Source organism: Anabrus simplex, chromosome 2 (assembly GCF_040414725.1).
Source record: "Anabrus simplex isolate iqAnaSimp1 chromosome 2, ASM4041472v1, whole genome shotgun sequence".
Lineage (NCBI taxonomy): Eukaryota > Metazoa > Arthropoda > Insecta > Orthoptera > Tettigoniidae > Anabrus > Anabrus simplex.
The window spans coordinates 443,221,078-443,242,812 of record NC_090266.1 but is presented as its reverse complement, the minus strand read 5'-3'; positions in this window follow the sequence as shown (position 1 = coordinate 443,242,812).

Sequence of the window (21,735 nt, the reverse complement as noted above, 5' to 3'; positions counted from 1 at the left end):
TCACGAGAAAACGGTTGAAGAGAATTTAATGAAAATCGGAATGTAAAGTCGGGTGATGAACCGCTACAATCTAGGCTATAAATTATTTTAATCACGCTGAGTGAAATGGTAGTTTAGGGGAAGCCTGAAATTTAATTCTCAAATGTTTATGTTATTAGTGGTCGTGTCTTAATGAAAATCGGTAGACAAACATGTGAAATAAGTCGCTACAATATAGGCTATACACGCTTAGAAACATGGTAGTTTAAGGGTAGGCCTAAAATTTAATTGTCAAATATTTATTGTATTAGTGGTCGTATCTTCACAAAAATTGGTGTGCGAAGTCGAAGAATAGGTCGCTATAATCTAGGCTATCAATAATGTTATTCACATTGAGTGAAATGGTAGTTTAGGGGAAGGCCTGAAATGTAATCTATATATAAAATAAGAGTTTGTACATTGCTCAGAATTTGAAAAGAATGGCGTTTCTGTATCGTTCATGTTCACAGTAACAAGAAAATGCATTTTTTACTTTTCCGTAATTTCTGTCTGTCTGTCTGTCTGTACACGCATCACGAGTAAACGGCTGAAGAGAATTTAATGAAAATCGGAATGTACAGTCGGGTCTTGAACCGCTACAATCTAGGCTATAAATTATTTTAATCACGCTGAGTGAAATGGTAGTTTAGGGGAAGCCTGAAATTTAATTCTCAAATATTTTATTATTAGTGGTCGTGTCTTAATGAAAATCGGTAGACAAAGATGGGAAATAAGTCGCCACAGTATAGGCTATACACGCTGAGAATAATGGTAGTTTAGGGGAAGGCCTAAAATTAAATTGTCAAATATTTATTGTATTAGTGGTCTTATCTTCACGAAAATTAGTATGCAAAGTCGGGGAATAGGTCGCTATAATGTAGGCTATCAATAATGTTATTCACACTGAGTGAAATGGTAGTTTAGGGGAAGGCCTGAAATGTAATCTATATACAGAGTGAAGCGAAATTGGCGCACTCGGGCGTCGCAGTGCGACTCCCTACATGCCAGCAATACAAAATGTCTTTCACAAAAGTTCGTCCTGCGAGTATATCAGGCAGAGAAAGGACGTTGAATAGTGGCAATCTGGCAACACTGTAACCACATGTACGGTAAGTACCTCTGTCAGCATCATATATCCGTGCTGAGCAGTTGGTGCATTGGATAGGGTTTTGGGTTGGCATGCAGGCGGTAGAGGGTTCGATCCTGGGTTAAGGCGCAATTTTTTGTTTACTAATTTCCATCGGACATTACATACTGTAATACAGTAAGACACCGTACCTTAGGTCTCATGTATCCTACATTTACAACATTTTGTAACGCTGAACACAACAAATACCTTGCTAGGCCTACTGGTAACGTAAGCCCTTACGAAATACAATGGACTTGAACGAGGCAAGAATAACAGTTGCTACTAATCTATGAGATCGTTGGACGACGGTGGAAAGAAAAAAGGTTTCGCATGTAGTATATGAATTTGTGCGAATAAATTCACGCCCACGACGTGGAAAGGACGTCTTTCAAAGCTGACCAAGGGAAACGATTGTTCATCCATTTGTAGGATCGTAGTATGTAAGTGCAAAGGGTTTCTAGAGGACCCGCTGCAATGGCTGTTGACGATTTAGTTGCCAGATACCATACCACCTGGACTACATTTATGAAATAAAAAAAATACGCTTCAACCCAGGATCGACCCCTCGACCTCCTGAATGCTAACCCAAAGCTGTAACCACTGCACCAACTGTACAGCACAAAGAGTACGTGCTGACAGAGGTAGTTACCCTACTTGTGGTTACAGTGTTGCCAGATTGCCACTCTTCAACGCCCTTCTTCTGCCGGATATACTCGAAGGACGAACTTTTGTGAGAGACATTTTTTTATTGCTGGCATGTGAGCAGTCGCGCTGCGACGCCTGAGTGCGCGAATTTCGCTTCACCATGTATATAAAATAAGAGTTTTGTCTGTACATTGCTTATAATTTGAAAATAATGGTATTTCTGTATCGGTCATGTTCACAGTAGCAAGAAAATGCATTTTTTCCTTTTCCGTAATTTCTGTCTGTCTGTCTGTCTGTCTGTCTGTACACGCATCACGAGAAAACGGCTGAAGAGAATTGAATGAAAATCGGAATGTTAAGTCGGGTGATTAACCGCTACAATCTAGGCTATAAATTATTTTGATCACGCTGAGTGAAATGATAGTTCAGGGGAAGGCCTGAAATTTAATTCTCAAATATTTATGTTATTAGTGGTCGTGCCTTAATGAAAATCAGTAGACAAACATTGGAAATAAGTCGCTACAATATAGGCTATACACGCTGAAAAAAATGGTAGTTTAGGGGAAGGCCTAAAATTTAATTGTCAAACATTTATTGTATTAGTGGTCGTATCTTCTCGAAAATTGGTATGCAAAGTCTGGGAATAGGTCACTATAATCTAGGCTATCAATAATGTAATTCACACTGAGTGAAATGGTAGTTTAGGGGAAGGCCTGAAATGTAATCTATATATATAAAATAAGAGTTTTGTCTGTACATTGCTCAGAATTTGAAAAGAATGCTATTTTTGTATCGGTCATGTTCACAATAACAAGAAAATGCATTTTTTACATTTCCGTAATTTCTGTCTGTCTGTCTGTCTGTCTGTCTGTATGTATGTACACGCATCACGAGAAAACGGTTGAAGAGAATTTAATGAAAATCGGAATGTAAAGTCGGGTGATGAACCGCTACAATCTAGGCTATAAATTATTTTAATCACGCTGAGTGAAATGGTAGTTTAGGGGAAGCCTGAAATTTAATTCTCAAATGTTTATGTTATTAGTGGTCGTGTCTTAATGAAAATCGGTAGACAAACATGTGAAATAAGTCGCTACAATATAGGCTATACACGCTTAGAAACGTGGTAGTTTAAGGGTAGGCCTAAAATTTAATTGTCAAATATTTATTGTATTAGTGGTCGTATCTTCACAAAAATTGGTGTGCGAAGTCGGAGAATAGGTCGCTATAATCTAGGCTATCAATAATGTTATTCACATTGAGTGAAATGGTAGTTTAGGGGAAGGCCTGAAATGTAATCTATATATAAAATAAGAGTTTGTACATTGCTCAGAATTTGAAAAGAATGGCGTTTCTGTATCGTTCATGTTCACAGTAACAAGAAAATGCATTTTTTACTTTTCCGTAATTTCTGTCTGTCTGTCTGTCTGTACACGCATCACGAGTAAACGGCTGAAGAGAATTTAATGAAAATCGGAATGTACAGTCGGGTCTTGAACCGCTACAATCTAGGCTATAAATTATTTTAATCACGCTGAGTGAAATGGTAGTTTAGGGGAAGCCTGAAATTTAATTCTCAAATATTTTATTATTAGTGGTCGTGTCTTAATGAAAATCGGTAGACAAAGATGGGAAATAAGTCGCCACAGTATAGGCTATACACGCTGAGAATAATGGTAGTTTAGGGGAAGGCCTAAAATTAAATTGTCAAATATTTATTGTATTAGTGGTCTTATCTTCACGAAAATTAGTATGCAAAGTCGGGGAATAGGTCGCTATAATGTAGGCTATCAATAATGTTATTCACACTGAGTGAAATGGTAGTTTAGGGGAAGGCCTGAAATGTAATCTATATACAGAGTGAAGCGAAATTGGCGCACTCGGGCGTCGCAGTGCGACTCCCTACATGCCAGCAATACAAAATGTCTTTCACAAAAGTTCGTCCTGCGAGTATATCAGGCAGAGAAAGGACGTTGAATAGTGGCAATCTGGCAACACTGTAACCACATGTACGGTAAGTACCTCTGTCAGCATCATATATCCGTGCTGAGCAGTTGGTGCATTGGATAGGGTTTTGGGTTGGCATGCAGGCGGTAGAGGGTTCGATCCTGGGTTAAGGCGCAATTTTTTGTTTACTAATTTCCATCGGACATTACATACTGTAATACAGTAAGACACCGTACCTTAGGTCTCATGTATCCTACATTTACAACATTTTGTAACGCTGAACACAACAAATACCTTGCTAGGCCTACTGGTAACGTAAGCCCTTACGAAATACAATGGACTTGAACGAGGCAAGAATAACAGTTGCTACTAATCTATGAGATCGTTGGACGACGGTGGAAAGAAAACAGGTTTCGCATGTAGTATATGAATTTGTGCGAATAAATTCACGCCCACGACGTGGAAAGGACGTCTTTCAAAGCTGACCAAGGGAAACGATTGTTCATCCATTTGTAGGATCGTAGTATGTAAGTGCAAAGGGTTTCTAGAGGACCCGCTGCAATGGCTGTTGACGATTTAGTTGCCAGATACCATACCACCTGGACTACATTTATGAAATAAAAAAAATACGCTTCAACCCAGGATCGACCCCTCGACCTCCTGAATGCTAACCCAAAGCTGTAACCACTGCACCAACTGTACAGCACAAAGAGTACGTGCTGACAGAGGTAGTTACCCTACTTGTGGTTACAGTGTTGCCAGATTGCCACTCTTCAACGCCCTTCTTCTGCCGGATATACTCGAAGGACGAACTTTTGTGAGAGACATTTTTTTATTGCTGGCATGTGAGCAGTCGCGCTGCGACGCCTGAGTGCGCGAATTTCGCTTCACCATGTATATAAAATAAGAGTTTTGTCTGTACATTGCTTATAATTTGAAAATAATGGTATTTCTGTATCGGTCATGTTCACAGTAGCAAGAAAATGCATTTTTTCCTTTTCCGTAATTTCTGTCTGTCTGTCTGTCTGTCTGTCTGTACACGCATCACGAGAAAACGGCTGAAGAGAATTGAATGAAAATCGGAATGTTAAGTCGGGTGATTAACCGCTACAATCTAGGCTATAAATTATTTTGATCACGCTGAGTGAAATGATAGTTCAGGGGAAGGCCTGAAATTTAATTCTCAAATATTTATGTTATTAGTGGTCGTGCCTTAATGAAAATCAGTAGACAAACATTGGAAATAAGTCGCTACAATATAGGCTATACACGCTGAAAAAAATGGTAGTTTAGGGGAAGGCCTAAAATTTAATTGTCAAACATTTATTGTATTAGTGGTCGTATCTTCTCGAAAATTGGTATGCAAAGTCTGGGAATAGGTCACTATAATCTAGGCTATCAATAATGTAATTCACACTGAGTGAAATGGTAGTTTAGGGGAAGGCCTGAAATGTAATCTATATATATAAAATAAGAGTTTTGTCTGTACATTGCTCAGAATTTGAAAAGAATGCTATTTTTGTATCGGTCATGTTCACAATAACAAGAAAATGCATTTTTTACATTTCCGTAATTTCTGTCTGTCTGTCTGTCTGTCTGTCTGTATGTATGTACACGCATCACGAGAAAACGGTTGAAGAGAATTTAATGAAAATCGGAATGTAAAGTCGGGTGATGAACCGCTACAATCTAGGCTATAAATTATTTTAATCACGCTGAGTGAAATGGTAGTTTAGGGGAAGCCTGAAATTTAATTCTCAAATGTTTATGTTATTAGTGGTCGTGTCTTAATGAAAATCGGTAGACAAACATGTGAAATAAGTCGCTACAATATAGGCTATACACGCTTAGAAACATGGTAGTTTAAGGGTAGGCCTAAAATTTAATTGTCAAATATTTATTGTATTAGTGGTCGTATCTTCACAAAAATTGGTGTGCGAAGTCGAAGAATAGGTCGCTATAATCTAGGCTATCAATAATGTTATTCACATTGAGTGAAATGGTAGTTTAGGGGAAGGCCTGAAATGTAATCTATATATAAAATAAGAGTTTGTACATTGCTCAGAATTTGAAAAGAATGGCGTTTCTGTATCGTTCATGTTCACAGTAACAAGAAAATGCATTTTTTACTTTTCCGTAATTTCTGTCTGTCTGTCTGTCTGTACACGCATCACGAGTAAACGGCTGAAGAGAATTTAATGAAAATCGGAATGTACAGTCGGGTCTTGAACCGCTACAATCTAGGCTATAAATTATTTTAATCACGCTGAGTGAAATGGTAGTTTAGGGGAAGCCTGAAATTTAATTCTCAAATATTTTATTATTAGTGGTCGTGTCTTAATGAAAATCGGTAGACAAAGATGGGAAATAAGTCGCCACAGTATAGGCTATACACGCTGAGAATAATGGTAGTTTAGGGGAAGGCCTAAAATTAAATTGTCAAATATTTATTGTATTAGTGGTCTTATCTTCACGAAAATTAGTATGCAAAGTCGGGGAATAGGTCGCTATAATGTAGGCTATCAATAATGTTATTCACACTGAGTGAAATGGTAGTTTAGGGGAAGGCCTGAAATGTAATCTATATACAGAGTGAAGCGAAATTGGCGCACTCGGGCGTCGCAGTGCGACTCCCTACATGCCAGCAATACAAAATGTCTTTCACAAAAGTTCGTCCTGCGAGTATATCAGGCAGAGAAAGGACGTTGAATAGTGGCAATCTGGCAACACTGTAACCACATGTACGGTAAGTACCTCTGTCAGCATCATATATCCGTGCTGAGCAGTTGGTGCATTGGATAGGGTTTTGGGTTGGCATGCAGGCGGTAGAGGGTTCGATCCTGGGTTAAGGCGCAATTTTTTGTTTACTAATTTCCATCGGACATTACATACTGTAATACAGTAAGACACCGTACCTTAGGTCTCATGTATCCTACATTTACAACATTTTGTAACGCTGAACACAACAAATACCTTGCTAGGCCTACTGGTAACGTAAGCCCTTACGAAATACAATGGACTTGAACGAGGCAAGAATAACAGTTGCTACTAATCTATGAGATCGTTGGACGACGGTGGAAAGAAAACAGGTTTCGCATGTAGTATATGAATTTGTGCGAATAAATTCACGCCCACGACGTGGAAAGGACGTCTTTCAAAGCTGACCAAGGGAAACGATTGTTCATCCATTTGTAGGATCGTAGTATGTAAGTGCAAAGGGTTTCTAGAGGACCCGCTGCAATGGCTGTTGACGATTTAGTTGCCAGATACCATACCACCTGGACTACATTTATGAAATAAAAAAAATACGCTTCAACCCAGGATCGACCCCTCGACCTCCTGAATGCTAACCCAAAGCTGTAACCACTGCACCAACTGTACAGCACAAAGAGTACGTGCTGACAGAGGTAGTTACCCTACTTGTGGTTACAGTGTTGCCAGATTGCCACTCTTCAACGCCCTTCTTCTGCCGGATATACTCGAAGGACGAACTTTTGTGAGAGACATTTTTTTATTGCTGGCATGTGAGCAGTCGCGCTGCGACGCCTGAGTGCGCGAATTTCGCTTCACCATGTATATAAAATAAGAGTTTTGTCTGTACATCTATATATATAAAATAAGAGTTTTGTCTGTACATTGCTCAGAATTTGAAAAGAATGCTATTTTTGTATCGGTCATGTTCACAATAACAAGAAAATGCATTTTTTACATTTCCGTAATTTCTGTCTGTCTGTCTGTCTGTCTGTCTGTATGTATGTACACGCATCACGAGAAAACGGTTGAAGAGAATTTAATGAAAATCGGAATGTAAAGTCGGGTGATGAACCGCTACAATCTAGGCTATAAATTATTTTAATCACGCTGAGTGAAATGGTAGTTTAGGGGAAGCCTGAAATTTAATTCTCAAATGTTTATGTTATTAGTGGTCGTGTCTTAATGAAAATCGGTAGACAAACATGTGAAATAAGTCGCTACAATATAGGCTATACACGCTTAGAAACGTGGTAGTTTAAGGGTAGGCCTAAAATTTAATTGTCAAATATTTATTGTATTAGTGGTCGTATCTTCACAAAAATTGGTGTGCGAAGTCGGAGAATAGGTCGCTATAATCTAGGCTATCAATAATGTTATTCACATTGAGTGAAATGGTAGTTTAGGGGAAGGCCTGAAATGTAATCTATATATAAAATAAGAGTTTGTACATTGCTCAGAATTTGAAAAGAATGGCGTTTCTGTATCGTTCATGTTCACAGTAACAAGAAAATGCATTTTTTACTTTTCCGTAATTTCTGTCTGTCTGTCTGTCTGTACACGCATCACGAGTAAACGGCTGAAGAGAATTTAATGAAAATCGGAATGTACAGTCGGGTCTTGAACCGCTACAATCTAGGCTATAAATTATTTTAATCACGCTGAGTGAAATGGTAGTTTAGGGGAAGCCTGAAATTTAATTCTCAAATATTTTATTATTAGTGGTCGTGTCTTAATGAAAATCGGTAGACAAAGATGGGAAATAAGTCGCCACAGTATAGGCTATACACGCTGAGAATAATGGTAGTTTAGGGGAAGGCCTAAAATTAAATTGTCAAATATTTATTGTATTAGTGGTCTTATCTTCACGAAAATTAGTATGCAAAGTCGGGGAATAGGTCGCTATAATGTAGGCTATCAATAATGTTATTCACACTGAGTGAAATGGTAGTTTAGGGGAAGGCCTGAAATGTAATCTATATACAGAGTGAAGCGAAATTGGCGCACTCGGGCGTCGCAGTGCGACTCCCTACATGCCAGCAATACAAAATGTCTTTCACAAAAGTTCGTCCTGCGAGTATATCAGGCAGAGAAAGGACGTTGAATAGTGGCAATCTGGCAACACTGTAACCACATGTACGGTAAGTACCTCTGTCAGCATCATATATCCGTGCTGAGCAGTTGGTGCATTGGATAGGGTTTTGGGTTGGCATGCAGGCGGTAGAGGGTTCGATCCTGGGTTAAGGCGCAATTTTTTGTTTACTAATTTCCATCGGACATTACATACTGTAATACAGTAAGACACCGTACCTTAGGTCTCATGTATCCTACATTTACAACATTTTGTAACGCTGAACACAACAAATACCTTGCTAGGCCTACTGGTAACGTAAGCCCTTACGAAATACAATGGACTTGAACGAGGCAAGAATAACAGTTGCTACTAATCTATGAGATCGTTGGACGACGGTGGAAAGAAAACAGGTTTCGCATGTAGTATATGAATTTGTGCGAATAAATTCACGCCCACGACGTGGAAAGGACGTCTTTCAAAGCTGACCAAGGGAAACGATTGTTCATCCATTTGTAGGATCGTAGTATGTAAGTGCAAAGGGTTTCTAGAGGACCCGCTGCAATGGCTGTTGACGATTTAGTTGCCAGATACCATACCACCTGGACTACATTTATGAAATAAAAAAAATACGCTTCAACCCAGGATCGACCCCTCGACCTCCTGAATGCTAACCCAAAGCTGTAACCACTGCACCAACTGTACAGCACAAAGAGTACGTGCTGACAGAGGTAGTTACCCTACTTGTGGTTACAGTGTTGCCAGATTGCCACTCTTCAACGCCCTTCTTCTGCCGGATATACTCGAAGGACGAACTTTTGTGAGAGACATTTTTTTATTGCTGGCATGTGAGCAGTCGCGCTGCGACGCCTGAGTGCGCGAATTTCGCTTCACCATGTATATAAAATAAGAGTTTTGTCTGTACATTGCTTATAATTTGAAAATAATGGTATTTCTGTATCGGTCATGTTCACAGTAGCAAGAAAATGCATTTTTTCCTTTTCCGTAATTTCTGTCTGTCTGTCTGTCTGTCTGTCTGTACACGCATCACGAGAAAACGGCTGAAGAGAATTGAATGAAAATCGGAATGTTAAGTCGGGTGATTAACCGCTACAATCTAGGCTATAAATTATTTTGATCACGCTGAGTGAAATGATAGTTCAGGGGAAGGCCTGAAATTTAATTCTCAAATATTTATGTTATTAGTGGTCGTGCCTTAATGAAAATCAGTAGACAAACATTGGAAATAAGTCGCTACAATATAGGCTATACACGCTGAAAAAAATGGTAGTTTAGGGGAAGGCCTAAAATTTAATTGTCAAACATTTATTGTATTAGTGGTCGTATCTTCTCGAAAATTGGTATGCAAAGTCTGGGAATAGGTCACTATAATCTAGGCTATCAATAATGTAATTCACACTGAGTGAAATGGTAGTTTAGGGGAAGGCCTGAAATGTAATCTATATATATAAAATAAGAGTTTTGTCTGTACATTGCTCAGAATTTGAAAAGAATGCTATTTTTGTATCGGTCATGTTCACAATAACAAGAAAATGCATTTTTTACATTTCCGTAATTTCTGTCTGTCTGTCTGTCTGTCTGTCTGTATGTATGTACACGCATCACGAGAAAACGGTTGAAGAGAATTTAATGAAAATCGGAATGTAAAGTCGGGTGATGAACCGCTACAATCTAGGCTATAAATTATTTTAATCACGCTGAGTGAAATGGTAGTTTAGGGGAAGCCTGAAATTTAATTCTCAAATGTTTATGTTATTAGTGGTCGTGTCTTAATGAAAATCGGTAGACAAACATGTGAAATAAGTCGCTACAATATAGGCTATACACGCTTAGAAACATGGTAGTTTAAGGGTAGGCCTAAAATTTAATTGTCAAATATTTATTGTATTAGTGGTCGTATCTTCACAAAAATTGGTGTGCGAAGTCGAAGAATAGGTCGCTATAATCTAGGCTATCAATAATGTTATTCACATTGAGTGAAATGGTAGTTTAGGGGAAGGCCTGAAATGTAATCTATATATAAAATAAGAGTTTGTACATTGCTCAGAATTTGAAAAGAATGGCGTTTCTGTATCGTTCATGTTCACAGTAACAAGAAAATGCATTTTTTACTTTTCCGTAATTTCTGTCTGTCTGTCTGTCTGTACACGCATCACGAGTAAACGGCTGAAGAGAATTTAATGAAAATCGGAATGTACAGTCGGGTCTTGAACCGCTACAATCTAGGCTATAAATTATTTTAATCACGCTGAGTGAAATGGTAGTTTAGGGGAAGCCTGAAATTTAATTCTCAAATATTTTATTATTAGTGGTCGTGTCTTAATGAAAATCGGTAGACAAAGATGGGAAATAAGTCGCCACAGTATAGGCTATACACGCTGAGAATAATGGTAGTTTAGGGGAAGGCCTAAAATTAAATTGTCAAATATTTATTGTATTAGTGGTCTTATCTTCACGAAAATTAGTATGCAAAGTCGGGGAATAGGTCGCTATAATGTAGGCTATCAATAATGTTATTCACACTGAGTGAAATGGTAGTTTAGGGGAAGGCCTGAAATGTAATCTATATACAGAGTGAAGCGAAATTGGCGCACTCGGGCGTCGCAGTGCGACTCCCTACATGCCAGCAATACAAAATGTCTTTCACAAAAGTTCGTCCTGCGAGTATATCAGGCAGAGAAAGGACGTTGAATAGTGGCAATCTGGCAACACTGTAACCACATGTACGGTAAGTACCTCTGTCAGCATCATATATCCGTGCTGAGCAGTTGGTGCATTGGATAGGGTTTTGGGTTGGCATGCAGGCGGTAGAGGGTTCGATCCTGGGTTAAGGCGCAATTTTTTGTTTACTAATTTCCATCGGACATTACATACTGTAATACAGTAAGACACCGTACCTTAGGTCTCATGTATCCTACATTTACAACATTTTGTAACGCTGAACACAACAAATACCTTGCTAGGCCTACTGGTAACGTAAGCCCTTACGAAATACAATGGACTTGAACGAGGCAAGAATAACAGTTGCTACTAATCTATGAGATCGTTGGACGACGGTGGAAAGAAAACAGGTTTCGCATGTAGTATATGAATTTGTGCGAATAAATTCACGCCCACGACGTGGAAAGGACGTCTTTCAAAGCTGACCAAGGGAAACGATTGTTCATCCATTTGTAGGATCGTAGTATGTAAGTGCAAAGGGTTTCTAGAGGACCCGCTGCAATGGCTGTTGACGATTTAGTTGCCAGATACCATACCACCTGGACTACATTTATGAAATAAAAAAAATACGCTTCAACCCAGGATCGACCCCTCGACCTCCTGAATGCTAACCCAAAGCTGTAACCACTGCACCAACTGTACAGCACAAAGAGTACGTGCTGACAGAGGTAGTTACCCTACTTGTGGTTACAGTGTTGCCAGATTGCCACTCTTCAACGCCCTTCTTCTGCCGGATATACTCGAAGGACGAACTTTTGTGAGAGACATTTTTTTATTGCTGGCATGTGAGCAGTCGCGCTGCGACGCCTGAGTGCGCGAATTTCGCTTCACCATGTATATAAAATAAGAGTTTTGTCTGTACATTGCTTATAATTTGAAAATAATGGTATTTCTGTATCGGTCATGTTCACAGTAGCAAGAAAATGCATTTTTTCCTTTTCCGTAATTTCTGTCTGTCTGTCTGTCTGTCTGTCTGTACACGCATCACGAGAAAACGGCTGAAGAGAATTGAATGAAAATCGGAATGTTAAGTCGGGTGATTAACCGCTACAATCTAGGCTATAAATTATTTTGATCACGCTGAGTGAAATGATAGTTCAGGGGAAGGCCTGAAATTTAATTCTCAAATATTTATGTTATTAGTGGTCGTGCCTTAATGAAAATCAGTAGACAAACATTGGAAATAAGTCGCTACAATATAGGCTATACACGCTGAAAAAAATGGTAGTTTAGGGGAAGGCCTAAAATTTAATTGTCAAACATTTATTGTATTAGTGGTCGTATCTTCTCGAAAATTGGTATGCAAAGTCTGGGAATAGGTCACTATAATCTAGGCTATCAATAATGTAATTCACACTGAGTGAAATGGTAGTTTAGGGGAAGGCCTGAAATGTAATCTATATATATAAAATAAGAGTTTTGTCTGTACATTGCTCAGAATTTGAAAAGAATGCTATTTTTGTATCGGTCATGTTCACAATAACAAGAAAATGCATTTTTTACATTTCCGTAATTTCTGTCTGTCTGTCTGTCTGTCTGTCTGTATGTATGTACACGCATCACGAGAAAACGGTTGAAGAGAATTTAATGAAAATCGGAATGTAAAGTCGGGTGATGAACCGCTACAATCTAGGCTATAAATTATTTTAATCACGCTGAGTGAAATGGTAGTTTAGGGGAAGCCTGAAATTTAATTCTCAAATGTTTATGTTATTAGTGGTCGTGTCTTAATGAAAATCGGTAGACAAACATGTGAAATAAGTCGCTACAATATAGGCTATACACGCTTAGAAACATGGTAGTTTAAGGGTAGGCCTAAAATTTAATTGTCAAATATTTATTGTATTAGTGGTCGTATCATCACAAAAATTGGTGTGCGAAGTCGGAGAATAGGTCGCTATAATCTAGGCTATCAATAATGTTATTCACATTGAGTGAAATGGTACTTTAGGGGAAGGCCTGAAATGTAATCTATATATAAAATAAGAGTTTGTACATTGCTCAGAATTTGAAAAGAATGGCGTTTCTGTATCGTTCATGTTCACAGTAACAAGAAAATGCATTTTTTACTTTTCCGTAATTTCTGTCTGTCTGTCTGTACACGCATCACGAGTAAACGGCTGAAGAGAATTTAATGAAAATCGGAATGTACAGTCGGGTCTTGAACCGCTACAATCTAGGCTATAAATTATTTTAATCACGCTGAGTGAAATGGTAGTTTAGGGGAAGCCTGAAATTTAATTCTCAAATATTTTATTATTAGTGGTCGTGTCTTAATGAAAATCGGTAGACAAAGATGGGAAATAAGTCGCCACAGTATAGGCTATACACGCTGAGAATAATGGTAGTTTGGGGGAAGGCCTAAAATTAAATTGTCAAATATTTATTGTATTAGTGGTCTTATCTTCACGAAAATTAGTATGCAAAGTCGGGGAATAGGTCGCTATAATGTAGGCTATCAATAATGTTATTCACACTGAGTGAAATGGTAGTTTAGGGGAAGGCCTGAAATGTAATCTATATACAGAGTGAAGCGAAATTGGCGCACTCGGGCGTCGCAGTGCGACTCCCTACATGCCAGCAATACAAAATGTCTTTCACAAAAGTTCGTCCTGCGAGTATATCAGGCAGAGAAAGGACGTTGAATAGTGGCAATCTGGCAACACTGTAACCACATGTACGGTAAGTACCTCTGTCAGCATCATATATCCGTGCTGAGCAGTTGGTGCATTGGATAGGGTTTTGGGTTGGCATGCAGGCGGTAGAGGGTTCGATCCTGGGTTAAGGCGCAATTTTTTGTTTACTAATTTCCATCGGACATTACATACTGTAATACAGTAAGACACCGTACCTTAGGTCTCATGTATCCTACATTTACAACATTTTGTAACGCTGAACACAACAAATACCTTGCTAGGCCTACTGGTAACGTAAGCCCTTACGAAATACAATGGACTTGAACGAGGCAAGAATAACAGTTGCTACTAATCTATGAGATCGTTGGACGACGGTGGAAAGAAAACAGGTTTCGCATGTAGTATATGAATTTGTGCGAATAAATTCACGCCCACGACGTGGAAAGGACGTCTTTCAAAGCTGACCAAGGGAAACGATTGTTCATCCATTTGTAGGATCGTAGTATGTAAGTGCAAAGGGTTTCTAGAGGACCCGCTGCAATGGCTGTTGACGATTTAGTTGCCAGATACCATACCACCTGGACTACATTTATGAAATAAAAAAAATACGCTTCAACCCAGGATCGACCCCTCGACCTCCTGAATGCTAACCCAAAGCTGTAACCACTGCACCAACTGTACAGCACAAAGAGTACGTGCTGACAGAGGTAGTTACCCTACTTGTGGTTACAGTGTTGCCAGATTGCCACTCTTCAACGCCCTTCTTCTGCCGGATATACTCGAAGGACGAACTTTTGTGAGAGACATTTTTTTATTGCTGGCATGTGAGCAGTCGCGCTGCGACGCCTGAGTGCGCGAATTTCGCTTCACCATGTATATAAAATAAGAGTTTTGTCTGTACATTGCTTATAATTTGAAAATAATGGTATTTCTGTATCGGTCATGTTCACAGTAGCAAGAAAATGCATTTTTTCCTTTTCCGTAATTTCTGTCTGTCTGTCTGTCTGTCTGTACACGCATCACGAGAAAACGGCTGAAGAGAATTGAATGAAAATCGGAATGTTAAGTCGGGTGATTAACCGCTACAATCTAGGCTATAAATTATTTTGATCACGCTGAGTGAAATGATAGTTCAGGGGAAGGCCTGAAATTTAATTCTCAAATATTTATGTTATTAGTGGTCGTGCCTTAATGAAAATCAGTAGACAAACATTGGAAATAAGTCGCTACAATATAGGCTATACACGCTGAAAAAAATGGTAGTTTAGGGGAAGGCCTAAAATTTAATTGTCAAACATTTATTGTATTAGTGGTCGTATCTTCTCGAAAATTGGTATGCAAAGTCTGGGAATAGGTCACTATAATCTAGGCTATCAATAATGTAATTCACACTGAGTGAAATGGTAGTTTAGGGGAAGGCCTGAAATGTAATCTATATATATAAAATAAGAGTTTTGTCTGTACATTGCTCAGAATTTGAAAAGAATGCTATTTTTGTATCGGTCATGTTCACAATAACAAGAAAATGCATTTTTTACATTTCCGTAATTTCTGTCTGTCTGTCTGTCTGTCTGTCTGTATGTATGTACACGCATCACGAGAAAACGGTTGAAGAGAATTTAATGAAAATCGGAATGTAAAGTCGGGTGATGAACCGCTACAATCTAGGCTATAAATTATTTTAATCACGCTGAGTGAAATGGTAGTTTAGGGGAAGCCTGAAATTTAATTCTCAAATGTTTATGTTATTAGTGGTCGTGTCTTAATGAAAATCGGTAGACAAACATGTGAAATAAGTCGCTACAATATAGGCTATACACGCTTAGAAACATGGTAGTTTAAGGGTAGGCCTAAAATTTAATTGTCAAATATTTATTGTATTAGTGGTCGTATCTTCACAAAAATTGGTGTGCGAAGTCGAAGAATAGGTCGCTATAATCTAGGCTATCAATAATGTTATTCACATTGAGTGAAATGGTAGTTTAGGGGAAGGCCTGAAATGTAATCTATATATAAAATAAGAGTTTGTACATTGCTCAGAATTTGAAAAGAATGGCGTTTCTGTATCGTTCATGTTCACAGTAACAAGAAAATGCATTTTTTACTTTTCCGTAATTTCTGTCTGTCTGTCTGTCTGTACACGCATCACGAGTAAACGGCTGAAGAGAATTTAATGAAAATCGGAATGTACAGTCGGGTCTTGAACCGCTACAATCTAGGCTATAAATTATTTTAATCACGCTGAGTGAAATGGTAGTTTAGGGGAAGCCTGAAATTTAATTCTCAAATATTTTATTATTAGTGGTCGTGTCTTAATGAAAATCGGTAGACAAAGATGGGAAATAAGTCGCCACAGTATAGGCTATACACGCTGAGAATAATGGTAGTTTAGGGGAAGGCCTAAAATTAAATTGTCAAATATTTATTGTATTAGTGGTCTTATCTTCACGAAAATTAGTATGCAAAGTCGGGGAATAGGTCGCTATAATGTAGGCTATCAATAATGTTATTCACACTGAGTGAAATGGTAGTTTAGGGGAAGGCCTGAAATGTAATCTATATACAGAGTGAAGCGAAATTGGCGCACTCGGGCGTCGCAGTGCGACTCCCTACATGCCAGCAATACAAAATGTCTTTCACAAAAGTTCGTCCTGCGAGTATATCAGGCAGAGAAAGGACGTTGAATAGTGGCAATCTGGCAACACTGTAACCACATGTACGGTAAGTACCTCTGTCAGCATCATATATCCGTGCTGAGCAGTTGGTGCATTGGATAGGGTTTTGGGTTGGCATGCAGGCGGTAGAGGGTTCGATCCTGGGTTAAGGCGCAATTTTTTGTTTACTAATTTCCATCGGACATTACATACTGTAATACAGTAAGACACCGTACCTTAGGTCTCATGTATCCTACATTTACAACATTTTGTAACGCTGAACACAACAAATACCTTGCTAGGCCTACTGGTAACGTAAGCCCTTACGAAATACAATGGACTTGAACGAGGCAAGAATAACAGTTGCTACTAATCTATGAGATCGTTGGACGACGGTGGAAAGAAAACAGGTTTCGCATGTAGTATATGAATTTGTGCGAATAAATTCACGCCCACGACGTGGAAAGGACGTCTTTCAAAGCTGACCAAGGGAAACGATTGTTCATCCATTTGTAGGATCGTAGTATGTAAGTGCAAAGGGTTTCTAGAGGACCCGCTGCAATGGCTGTTGACGATTTAGTTGCCAGATACCATACCACCTGGACTACATTTATGAAATAAAAAAAATACGCTTCAACCCAGGATCGACCCCTCGACCTCCTGAATGCTAACCCAAAGCTGTAACCACTGCACCAACTGTACAGCACAAAGAGTACGTGCTGACAGAGGTAGTTACCCTACTTGTGGTTACAGTGTTGCCAGATTGCCACTCTTCAACGCCCTTCTTCTGCCGGATATACTCGAAGGACGAACTTTTGTGAGAGACATTTTTTTATTGCTGGCATGTGAGCAGTCGCGCTGCGACGCCTGAGTGCGCGAATTTCGCTTCACCATGTATATAAAATAAGAGTTTTGTCTGTACATTGCTTATAATTTGAAAATAATGGTATTTCTGTATCGGTCATGTTCACAGTAGCAAGAAAATGCATTTTTTCCTTTTCCGTAATTTCTGTCTGTCTGTCTGTCTGTCTGTACACGCATCACGAGAAAACGGCTGAAGAGAATTGAATGAAAATCGGAATGTTAAGTCGGGTGATTAACCGCTACAATCTAGGCTATAAATTATTTTGATCACGCTGAGTGAAATGATAGTTCAGGGGAAGGCCTGAAATTTAATTCTCAAATATTTATGTTATTAGTGGTCGTGCCTTAATGAAAATCAGTAGACAAACATTGGAAATAAGTCGCTACAATATAGGCTATACACGCTGAAAAAAATGGTAGTTTAGGGGAAGGCCTAAAATTTAATTGTCAAACATTTATTGTATTAGTGGTCGTATCTTCTCGAAAATTGGTATGCAAAGTCTGGGAATAGGTCACTATAATCTAGGCTATCAATAATGTAATTCACACTGAGTGAAATGGTAGTTTAGGGGAAGGCCTGAAATGTAATCTATATATATAAAATAAGAGTTTTGTCTGTACATTGCTCAGAATTTGAAAAGAATGCTATTTTTGTATCGGTCATGTTCACAATAACAAGAAAATGCATTTTTTACATTTCCGTAATTTCTGTCTGTCTGTCTGTCTGTCTGTCTGTATGTATGTACACGCATCACGAGAAAACGGTTGAAGAGAATTTAATGAAAATCGGAATGTAAAGTCGGGTGATGAACCGCTACAATCTAGGCTATAAATTATTTTAATCACGCTGAGTGAAATGGTAGTTTAGGGGAAGCCTGAAATTTAATTCTCAAATGTTTATGTTATTAGTGGTCGTGTCTTAATGAAAATCGGTAGACAAACATGTGAAATAAGTCGCTACAATATAGGCTATACACGCTTAGAAACATGGTAGTTTAAGGGTAGGCCTAAAATTTAATTGTCAAATATTTATTGTATTAGTGGTCGTATCTTCACAAAAATTGGTGTGCGAAGTCGGAGAATAGGTCGCTATAATCTAGGCTATCAATAATGTTATTCACATTGAGTGAAATGGTAGTTTAGGGGAAGGCCTGAAATGTAATCTATATATAAAATAAGAGTTTGTACATTGCTCAGAATTTGAAAAGAATGGCGTTTCTGTATCGTTCATGTTCACAGTAACAAGAAAATGCATTTTTTACTTTTCCGTAATTTCTGTCTGTCTGTCTGTACACGCATCACGAGTAAACGGCTGAAGAGAATTTAATGAAAATCGGAATGTACAGTCGGGTCTTGAACCGCTACAATCTAGGCTATAAATTATTTTAATCACGCTGAGTGAAATGGTAGTTTAGGGGAAGCCTGAAATTTAATTCTCAAATATTTTATTATTAGTGGTCGTGTCTTAATGAAAATCGGTAGACAAAGATGGGAAATAAGTCGCCACAGTATAGGCTATACACGCTGAGAATAATGGTAGTTTAGGGGAAGGCCTAAAATTAAATTGTCAAATATTTATTGTATTAGTGGTCTTATCTTCACGAAAATTAGTATGCAAAGTCGGGGAATAGGTCGCTATAATGTAGGCTATCAATAATGTTATTCACACTGAGTGAAATGGTAGTTTAGGGGAAGGCCTGAAATGTAATCTATATACAGAGTGAAGCGAAATTGGCGCACTCGGGCGTCGCAGTGCGACTCCCTACATGCCAGCAATACAAAATGTCTTTCACAAAAGTTCGTCCTGCGAGTATATCAGGCAGAGAAAGGACGTTGAATAGTGGCAATCTGGCAACACTGTAACCACATGTACGGTAAGTACCTCTGTCAGCATCATATATCCGTGCTGAGCAGTTGGTGCATTGGATAGGGTTTTGGGTTGGCATGCAGGCGGTAGAGGGTTCGATCCTGGGTTAAGGCGCAATTTTTTGTTTACTAATTTCCATCGGACATTACATACTGTAATACAGTAAGACACCGTACCTTAGGTCTCATGTATCCTACATTTACAACATTTTGTAACGCTGAACACAACAAATACCTTGCTAGGCCTACTGGTAACGTAAGCCCTTACGAAATACAATGGACTTGAACGAGGCAAGAATAACAGTTGCTACTAATCTATGAGATCGTTGGACGACGGTGGAAAGAAAACAGGTTTCGCATGTAGTATATGAATTTGTGCGAATAAATTCACGCCCACGACGTGGAAAGGACGTCTTTCAAAGCTGACCAAGGGAAACGATTGTTCATCCATTTGTAGGATCGTAGTATGTAAGTGCAAAGGGTTTCTAGAGGACCCGCTGCAATGGCTGTTGACGATTTAGTTGCCAGATACCATACCACCTGGACTACATTTATGAAATAAAAAAAATACGCTTCAACCCAGGATCGACCCCTCGACCTCCTGAATGCTAACCCAAAGCTGTAACCACTGCACCAACTGTACAGCACAAAGAGTACGTGCTGACAGAGGTAGTTACCCTACTTGTGGTTACAGTGTTGCCAGATTGCCACTCTTCAACGCCCTTCTTCTGCCGGATATACTCGAAGGACGAACTTTTGTGAGAGACATTTTTTTATTGCTGGCATGTGAGCAGTCGCGCTGCGACGCCTGAGTGCGCGAATTTCGCTTCACCATGTATATAAAATAAGAGTTTTGTCTGTACATTGCTTATAATTTGAAAATAATGGTATTTCTGTATCGGTCATGTTCACAGTAGCAAGAAAATGCATTTTTTCCTTTTCCGTAATTTCTGTCTGTCTGTCTGTCTGTCTGTACACGCATCACGAGAAAACGGCTGAAGAGAATTGAATGAAAATCGGAATGTTAAGTCGGGTGATTAACCGCTACAATCTAGGCTATAAATTATTTTGATCACGCTGAGTGAAATGATAGTTCAGGGGAAGGCCTGAAATTTAATTCTCAAATATTTATGTTATTAGTGGTCGTGCCTTAATGAAAATCAGTAGACAAACATTGGAAATAAGTCGCTACAATATAGGCTATACACGCTGAAAAAAATGGTAGTTTAGGGGAAGGCCTAAAATTTAATTGTCAAACATTTATTGTATTAGTGGTCGTATCTTCTCGAAAATTGGTATGCAAAGTCTGGGAATAGGTCACTATAATCTAGGCTATCAATAATGTAATTCACACTGAGTGAAATGGTAGTTTAGGGGAAGGCCTGAAATGTAATCTATATATAAAATAAGTGTTTTGCCTGTACATTGCTCAGAATTTGAAATGAATGGTATTTCTGTATCTGTCATGTCTACAGTAACAAGGAAATGCATTTTTTTACTTTGCCGTAATTTCTGTCTGTCCGTCTATATGTATGTATGTACACGCATCAAGAGGAAACGGCTGAAGAGAATTTAATGAAAATCGTCATGTAATGTCGGGTGATGATCCACTACAATCTAGGCTATAAATTATTTTATTCACGCTGAGTGAAATGGTAGTTTAGGGGAAGGCCTGAAATGTAATTCTCAAATAAGTTATTTATGTCATTAGTGGTCGTATAGATAAATCTATATATATCAATCTCACAGCTGCGCGCCCCTAACCACACGGCCAATTCGGCTGGTCGTACCGACTGAAACAGCCTGCCTGTATATTGGCGGGAAGTAGCATGCCATTCCTCTGGTTCATACATTTTCTGATATATCTGGTTCGTAACACATTGGTTCATCATAGTATTCGAGCTATTCAATCCCTCCTCGGAGGCACTGATTGGAATGAGTAGTGTGCATGTTTAACGGAATAATGACAGAGGAGTGTTCACGGCAGTCTGCGACCTGGTTATTCCAGCTCTGGAACTTCGGACTCTTAGATCGGCACCGTAGTACTGTTCGTTGAAAGTGAGAAAGTTTGCGGTGTTTCATTTGATCGAGTATTTTATATGATAACATTGCTTTCAATCGCTACATTCCTACTGACGTTTTCGTAATGACCTATGTTGGATTAAGTTAGGAAAACCACCAAGTCAGTCTTTCTGAGAATCCCGTAGCGAAGCACGGGTACATCAGCTAGTTGCTTATAATTTGAAAATAATGGTATTTCTGTATCGGTCATGTTCACAGTAGCAAGAAAATGCATTTTTTCCTTTTCCGTAATTTCTGTCTGTCTGTCTGTCTGTCTGTCTGTACACGCATCACGAGAAAACGGCTGAAGAGAATTGAATGAAAATCGGAATGTTAAGTCGGGTGATTAAC